The sequence below is a fragment of the Rissa tridactyla genome, chromosome 20 (genome assembly GCF_028500815.1).
Source record: "Rissa tridactyla isolate bRisTri1 chromosome 20, bRisTri1.patW.cur.20221130, whole genome shotgun sequence".
Lineage (NCBI taxonomy): Eukaryota > Metazoa > Chordata > Aves > Charadriiformes > Laridae > Rissa > Rissa tridactyla.
Genome location: NC_071485.1, coordinates 6857964 through 6866949, shown reverse-complemented (window position 1 = coordinate 6866949; position 8986 = coordinate 6857964).

The following is an 8986-nucleotide window of genomic DNA, read 5'->3' as shown; positions in this document are numbered from 1 at the left end:
AAAAGGAATGGAGGAATAGAAAAGCAAACAACCCCTTTACTGATACTTGATTATCAATCCATGTAAACTGTTCTTGGGCAAAAACAAATATACAGAAGAATACTAAAAGTTCCTGCCTCCAAATCATGAAATGATACATTTTTATTATTGTTATTCTGTTGCTATTCTCTGTTGATTAAAACCAATATATTCTCAAAAGAGTGTATTAAACACAATGTAGAAATGCTTGTACTTTTGGCTAATAGCTAGCCCTTCCAAAAAAAAAAAAAACACACCAGTTCTAACACCCAGGTTTAGACTTAGAGCTGATCTTTCCTGGCATGCAAGCAGCTTAAATAGTAAGCAGGGGAAAAAAAAAAAAGGAAATGTGGATTTCTACCCTGCATCCCATAAGGCACTGGTATTTTCTCTAGCTCCATCAAAACCTCTTTGCTTGTGTTTCACTGCTCCCTGTTTAGCTGCTGGTTACCCCAGCTGCACAAACACCAGAGATGTGCTTCATTCCCTCCTGGAGCTCAAGTCTCAGAGAGTGAACATGCACAACCCCAAGACCTTTCGGCATTGGGGCACCTCAGCCATTCATGATCTATAATTAAACTCCCACCTTCACATCACTCCATCATCAAACACTGATTTCAGAGTCCTTGGAGGAAGGAGCTGGTGCCTTCTCTAACACAAGCAAAGGCTGGGCACACAAACCTGAAATTTTCATGATACAATCACTGATGCAGTGTTCATTTAAATGTGAATATACAATAAAGTTAATTTCAGAACTAGAAGCATTATCATGAACTTAGCACAAAAAGTAATAATGATTTTAATGTTGTGCCTTTTGCCTGCTGTCACAGAAGTCAATATAGGCAGATCATCATTAGTTTCAGAGACATTTAGATCAGGCTCTAGGTACAGACCCCATCAACAACTTTGAAATCAGGTGTTGACAGGTAAGTAAGGAGGTTTTGCTGAAGTACTAAGAGGGGAATCTTGGCCAGGATTCATAAATACATACACAGGTGTAAGTAATGCCATTTGTTTCCAAACTATAGAGGTTTTAATACTTGCATGGCATATCTATGTAACCATGAGAAGCATAGTAAACAGGGACAGCTAGATTCAAAAGACAGCCAGGTAGTTTTGAAAAGAGCCATCTGCATAAACTGTGTGGAATTTAGAGCACGGTCACACAAGGACAAAAGATCCAGTTGATTCATCTAACAAGTCACTGCACTGAGATGCAATAATTAGTGACATAATATTTGCCTAGTGTGTTGCATGTGAAGTGAAATGAGTTCATCTGAGCCACTAATGCAAGGTTTAATTATTAAAAAGTGGTTCAGGTTGACTCCTTTCACTTTGCTTAACAGGAGATTGAGAGCTTGCATGGAGCTAGAGTATTATTCCTAGCATTAAGCCAGACCACTGTGTAAAGCTATGTTTCTGCAGTTTCACTGTTTTTCCTTTATGGTTACTGAAGTAAAAAGTAACCTTCTCCCACCCCCATTCCTTAAACTAAAGTGAGACTTACACATTCATGCTCTGTGTCTGTCCACTTCCCCATAGTAGCTTTTGACTCTATGACCAGTTCCAATTAGGTTTTGTAGTAATGGGTGCTTCAAGCATATTTAACTGCATACAACTTCAAGAGAATGTGATAGAGCTTGAATTTTTGCCGGCTCTGACATAGCCTGCACAGTGAGTTTGGGTCTTACTCAACTCCAGAGAATCCACACTGGAAACACCTTAATCAGAGTTTGCATCCTACTAGGCAGCTGAGGATCCAACTGAGGCACATGTGTCTTGAAGACCAGACTTTCCAAATTCTGCCGCTTACAAAGCTGCTTGTTGCCGCTTTCGCTGTGTGTGGAGCCTGCCCTACTCGCCTCCTGTTGGTGACATTGAATCCAAGGCTGAATACCCCTGAGGCAGAGAACAACAAGGTTAGAATAAGTTGATGTGTCACATTTCATGTTTTATCATAATTGCAGGAAGTTATAAGAAAGTGGAAGGCAAATGAGAGATACTCTTTGAAGACAAAGCTGTCTTCTTTTTGTGGCAAATCTGAGCCACAGAAGAGTACACATAAATAATCAGTGCCAGAAAATTACCCTCTACCAAAAAGAAAAAAAGTTCTCTGGTTTGGGAGAAATTTTACCGTTCCAAAACTTGGGTACAGACCAAACTGGACAGCAACTAGAAATATTTCCCACAAACTGAAAGTTCCCTGGACTCTGCAGGGGCTCTGTGAAATCAACAAGCTTATCAGTCATATTTCCAATAGCAGACAGGAAATTACCAAGAACATCAATTCACTAAGCAACTACAGGGGGTTCCTATGATATCTGACTTCCCACAAAACTGCCAGGATCACTATCTTACAGTTAAACACTGTAAGCCTTTATGATTCAAGCCTCTAAACCAAACTAAGTAAGGCTTCCATGCCAAAGGGTTCTGATACTTCTTCTGCCATAGACCCTGCAGAAAGAAAACTCTGGTTCTCCTGATCAGCCCTGGCCAGTCCAGATTCAGCAGAAGGGAGACTGATTGCATGGATGCTTCTGACAATAGCGAAGTTCTGTTTACAAAACAGTCCTATAGTTACATGGGTACACAAGAAGGAAGGGTGCAAGAACAATAAATCAGTTATAGGCAAAGTGCGAGAGTTTATGGAGCTACAGGCTGCAATAATTCAAATAGAACATTTAGGTCTCAGCAAAATAGTGTTTGGTTACTCAGAGTATATTCAAGCAGTTCTTATCAATATTGTGAACACACTAGTGAGTTTATTCAAACACATTGATAGCAACTGTATTGTACCATACCTGGAGACAAAGCTCAAGTATTATAACATTTTATTTCAAGAAAGGGGGTAATCTCCATGAAGTGATCCAAGATAAGAATGCAAGGTAGAGTGTTTTGAGTCTTCCTAGTAAGTGTCTCTTACAAGAGACTCAATTTAAGTTCTTGTTCTGCTTGATTCTCTCTAAGACCTTGAACTTGGTCTGTCACATTGCAAACTAGTCCCCTAACTAAATTTGTTGCTGGCCACCATCACCAAATGCTAAGTGTCTTTCTTATACTTTGCAAAACAACAATAGAGTTTTGAAAGACTTTAATTTTTTACTACATTGTAAAAAGGTACATTTTAAAGTCTAGAAAAAGCTTTCCTTTCTGCATAACATAACAATGAAATGCAAAACTCAAAAAATCTACTATTATCTAACGCTATGGAGACAAGTGGATTCCTTAGGCTTCAGCAGAATGATGACACAAGGTTATTGTTACAGTCAAAACGTTGTTTTGGACTTTAGACATTCTACAGATAAGGTAATTTTAAAAAGTTAGCATCCAAGACCCTCTAGAGACCAGGCTACTTTAATACACTAGCTGCAACTTTAAAGTATACACAAATACTCACTCAATGCTCAGAGAAGACCAAGAAAACCACCACCACAGCCTCCCACCGCCTGGAAGACGACCCCACCCGCAGCCTGAGGTTTTATAGGCAGTGTGCACGTGACCTTGCGCGCCCCTGTTCTGTCACGTGGGACATTGCGATTGGCCCGGGCCCTCTTTAAAGGAGGAGCGGGAAAACGATGCCTTCCCTCAGTCAATGGTGCCTGCCCCGCAAGATGGCGTAGGGGGGCTAGCAGGAGGGGCAGGGCCGCTGGCTACCTCCGGGGCTGGAGTACCAACACAGGCTCGGTCGAGGTCACCTAGCACATCAGGGGCAACGCCGGAGGATGAGGTCTCCCGAGCGCCCCGTCTGGTGCCTACAGAGTGGGACGTGGAGGATTGCAGATGTTCCCAGCGGATTAACAGCCAGGAGTCCAGCTGAGCTGCAAGGTGCTGTGTGTTTTGTGAAACCCTTCTCTGATCTGACTTCAGTTGCAGGCTTTGAGCACTTGAAAAATCTCTCTGTGGTCACTTAGATCGCTTCAGTAATCCATGGAAGAGGCAAGGAGAGATCACCAATTGTGTGTTCCTTTCATCTTTCCAAAGGTGCAAACACCCTCGTCTCTCTGCTCTCTTCCTCAAAAAGATCCTTTTACTTCTTAAGTCACCTATTTACCCACTTTCATTTTCCTGTTTTCATATTTTTTGGCTGTGGTTTTGCCTAGTATTCCTCTGCTTGTATTAGCTAGAACATTGCATAAGGAGGCAATTGTTTGCTTAAAGCGCTATATCTCTATTGTCCTTTTAGAACAGCAATGAGTATGAGCCAAGTGGACTCTGGATCTCCTACTAGGAATTAGAACAGCCATCACAGAAAATGAAGCTCCACTGTTAATTTGCAGAGGTATTTTCTGCAGCAGCTTGAAACAGACTCCTTCTCTGCTTGCTGTTTCTTCCTCTGGCTCCTCTGTGCAGTGCCAGCATCAGCAGAGCTGTTGCAAGCAGCCTGGGTGTAGCACTGGTTTCATCCAACGGAGATAAATTTGCAGTTCCACAGAGCATGGCCATTCCTTCCCTTCCAAGTTGTAGGAAGCCATTGATTCCAGGGTCCTGTTTGCCCTCCACACAGCATGAATTATGTGACACAGTGCTCTAAATAAAGTGGGACTCCTGTAGAATAAGTATCTTGCTTTTGTTGTGACTGTGATGGGTGTTTTATTTACCAGGAAATTTGCCATGAGTGAATTCTGGAATGTATTAATTCTGCATGCATCACCAAATTCCCCTGTAACTGGTGTGACATTGGTCTTGTGGGGGAGGCTGGGGAAGCAATAAACAGTGGATTGGAAAATACCATCCACAGGGCCCAACCTCACAGCCCTAAATTTGCATGAACCAGAATGATGTTTATCCAGTGTTCCTCCCAGCGTTTCAAAATGTGGTTTTGGCTGTGAGACAACTCAAACCAAGATCTCGGTGAGGAGCATTCCAACCTGCCTAGGACTTCTGTTGACAGCAGTAATAAACCATCAAACCTTTGTTTTCCCAATGTCTGATATTTCTAGGACACCTAAAGAGGCTACAGCTACATGCACTGTTAAATATTGTTGTTCCTTATTTTGTCCCAATACATGTCAAAACAAAATAATCCAGGCTAATGCTTCCACTTGTATCCTGTCAAAAATCATTCCAGTTGAATGTGAAGGTAAAAAAGTTAACTGATCTCGGAAACAAGTTTTATTCCCTAGTGGTCTGCAATCCCAATTATTATATAACGCTTTTTAAGATTAAATTGGCTTTTTTTGCTTACAAGTTGTATCAGTTGTAGGATCTGCTTCACATAGCACTGAAACGCAGCCATTTCTGGGGTAGATTTTGAAATCTGTTTCATGAAGAAGATTACAGCACAGATCAAAAAGGGACTTACCCTATAGTTTTTCTTTATAAAAATCAAGGCGAAGTTCTTAATTAGAAGACTGACAAGGAACTTAAGGGATCTGGATTTTGTTCTCTGTTCTGTTTCACATTTGTTGTGTGAGCTAAGCAAATAATCTAATTTCTTCCTTCCTTTTTTCTAAAAGCAGGAACAATAATGCTTTCTTTAGTTAGGTTCATGCATTTGGGTTATCTTACTGCACCTAATGTTAAGGAGCCTGGCTTCTTTTTGCTGCATGAATGACTCTATAATTGCTATTTATTAAGTAAGACCTGAAATGCTTTTGGATCTATGTGTAAAATGTATGCTGGATAAATTTTATGTGATGTCAGAAGAATTGTAAAAGAAAACAAAATGAAAACATCAAACTGTTTGGGAAATTCAAGGCAGTGAGTAATTACTCTTGGTGGAATTTGGCCAAGAACAAATAAAATAACTCTGTGAACAACTTCTGCTAAGATATGCAGGTACTGTAAGCTCTTTAAAAATATTTAATAAGTTGGGGGAAAACAAGGTCATTGTCCCTTTAAATGTATACAAGTAGTCAGGGTCTTGTTTTTTAATTCCCATCTGAGAAGGTGTAGAATTTCGCGGGACGTGCCAAGCCAGAGGACATGATGCTGGATGGCTTCAAACAGAATGGACACTTGCTTGGTTATTTTTGGACACGCGAGTACTTTAGTCAATGACGCTAGTGTTGCAGCTGTAACAAAGAGAGGCTTCTGTTTTGTTGTGCAGATAAAACTTGAGTGGATGCATGGAGGAGGGGAGGAAAAGAAGAGGAAGACTGGATGGCATGACCCATATCATGTTTTGCTCACAGCATTAACTCATTGTTTAATTAAATAGTTAATTAAGTTCAGTGTGTGGACTAGATAGAACAATTAATTGTGGGCTCATTGCATTTTTCAATTTGTTTTAAGAAAACAAAAATCAATTCTTCATCATTCCCTGAATTTTGCTTACCTCACAGAGCACCGATCTAATCAATGTGACAGATACTAGCTGACCTTTGTAGTATTAATGGGTCATGGTAGGAAGAGATTCCCATGCTTTAGGGGGAGTATTTAGAGAAGACTTGGGAAATGTACTAAAATAGGAATGGCAATTTGTTTCAGGTCAGTTTTTAAAAGAGGGAATTTCAGTGTAATAGTTGAAGTGGGGAGGAGACTAGGGAGAAGAGCTTGACTGGAAGGAAGATGTTGGAATCATGAAAACAAACAAAAAAAATCATAAATGTTTTAAATTTTAGGGATATATAAAGGAAAAATCTTTAGAGAATGTGGGTTGTTTGTAAAAATGCTATGAAACAGGAGGGAAGCCTAGACAAGTTATTAATAACTTTGACCTGTGTAGTAAAAATATAAAATATTAATTGTCAAAATGAGAATTTATGTGAGCTTTCCAGTTACTGTTAAATTTTTAAGTTGTGACTTTTTTGAGGTAGGGGCTTGACAAAATTCTCAAAATGCTTCAAATAAAAACTCGAGTGGAAAAAACCCCACTCCTTCCCCTTTGTTGAAATTACTTTTCAGTCCCCCCACAAATAAATTCTAGATAGGCTTGATCAGGTCTCACATAAGTTCGCAAAGGTATGTGGCATTTCAGTTAATACTATCATCCAGGAATACTTCCAAGTTCTTCAGGGCAACTCAGGGCATTTGTCCTTGATTTGCCTAAGGTTAACATTTGGTGTGTGGACAGTGTTAGCTATATCAGGATGGCAAGGAAGTTTGAGATGGGAGTTTGCAAGTTCTGGATAATTTATATTCTAAGTCTTGGTTGTCAAATGATGAGCCAACACGGCTTGTAGAACCGGGAATGTCTTCTCTTCAGCCTTCTCTAAAAAAATAAATTGGTTTATACTTTGCAATTGTCTCCTTATTTTTTTAGGATGAAATCAGCCAGGAGAGGGAAGCAGGAGCATAACAAGATGAGGCAGATGTGAAACAGCGGCAGCGAGATAATAAGCAGCTTCCTTTGGGATGTTTTTTACCAGTATTCTAAAAACATGATGTGAAGGGGTAAGCAGGAATTATGAATCATGTGACATATGAAGCTGATTAAGCAGAGGCCTGGGTAGGTGAAGAAGATCAGCTTGTAGAGTCTTCTGGTATTGCTGTGTGGATTGCAGTGGGACAGTGGCCTTGTCTACAGTTAAAAGTTATGTTGTAAGTGTGGCTTTGTTGGGGAGAAAACCCCCGTAGTTCTCCCCTTCTCTCATTTTATAGTCAGGTATAGCACTGAAGATGTGTGAATGTCAGTACAACCAATTGAATCTCACAATGAAAGCTAAATTGTACCAGCTTAAACTGTGTTTTGTGATACTTAATTGCATTGGTATCGGAGCTTTTGCTCACCTAATGAGCGGTGAAAGAGAAAATACCATGCCAAAAAGCAGAAAAGTTTGATTAAGGGTGCCAGGAGAGAGCAGCTATGCGGGTAACACCGTGAAAATACAGCCCTGGCCTTGGAGAGGTCTGAATTCATTATTGGCAGGATGTTTCTGAATGGGCTCTATAACCCCAGAATCTCTCCCTAATTTACTCACTAGCCTGAAAAAGGCACACATTTGCAAGATTTTTGAAGAAGACTGAGTATACATTTCAAAAGGTGCTACTCGGTTTTTAAAATATATGTAACTCCTATTTAATGCTTACCAGTGAAACTGTGCAGTGATGATAAAGTTCAGAGCAATATAATGCCTATTATATGGATTTTAAGGGCACGTAGCAGCTGCTTGCAATGCTGAAACTCAAAATGAGTATTTAACTGGTTTAACATACCGCAAATAGTGGTCTTGATTCCAGTGAGGTTTACACCTTTCAGTACTATTCTCCACTGCTGTGAAAAGACTGACTTGAGGAATTCTTATATTTCAGGTAGGTTTCTGTGTTAATGTATACAATGGGAAATGAAATTGGCTGGAAAAGGTGAGCTGAAGAGTAGAAAAAGGATTTCATCATTTTTTCCTTGTGTTTACAGAAGTCTTCAATAAAATTGCTTGTTTAGCTTCTAAATCAGAGCTAGATTCATGAATCATTGCTGGTTTATTGCTACCCCTTCAACTTTGAGTGGGAAATGTTTTATATAACTGTACTATGTCACATTTTCAACTGAGAAGAGACACATTACTTTGCTTCCCCCATTGTCCTGAGAGATCTTCTGACCCACAAAAATGATATTGTTACATTATACTCTCGTATTAGATATGCAGTGAAATATATCCACTGATTATTTATCTTCCAACCAGCTGAAAGATAATGATTGAAATTATATACTCCTTCCCTTCCTCATCACCTCTGTCTGTCCCTTATCTATCCCTTTATTCACAGAGACATCAGAAAAGATAAAGAATGAGCCCTGGAAGTCTTTTCTGGGTGATGACCCCCAAAGAAGGGCTGCTCATAAGTCAAATCCAACCCTTTATACAGGGTTATGTGGCTCCAAGAATACTTACTGGTTGTTGGACCGATATTTTGAGAGTATTGGTGTTGTGAAATGTCTGTCTTTTTGGTTCAGGCAAGGCTTATTTACATGTGAAACAGCTCTGTGGAAAAAAAAACACTCTGTTGATTCCTTCCTTTCCCCCAACATCTTTGAATAAGTGATCCCCAAGCATAAAGAAGATACTGTCTTTTCCTTAGTGCATGGTGT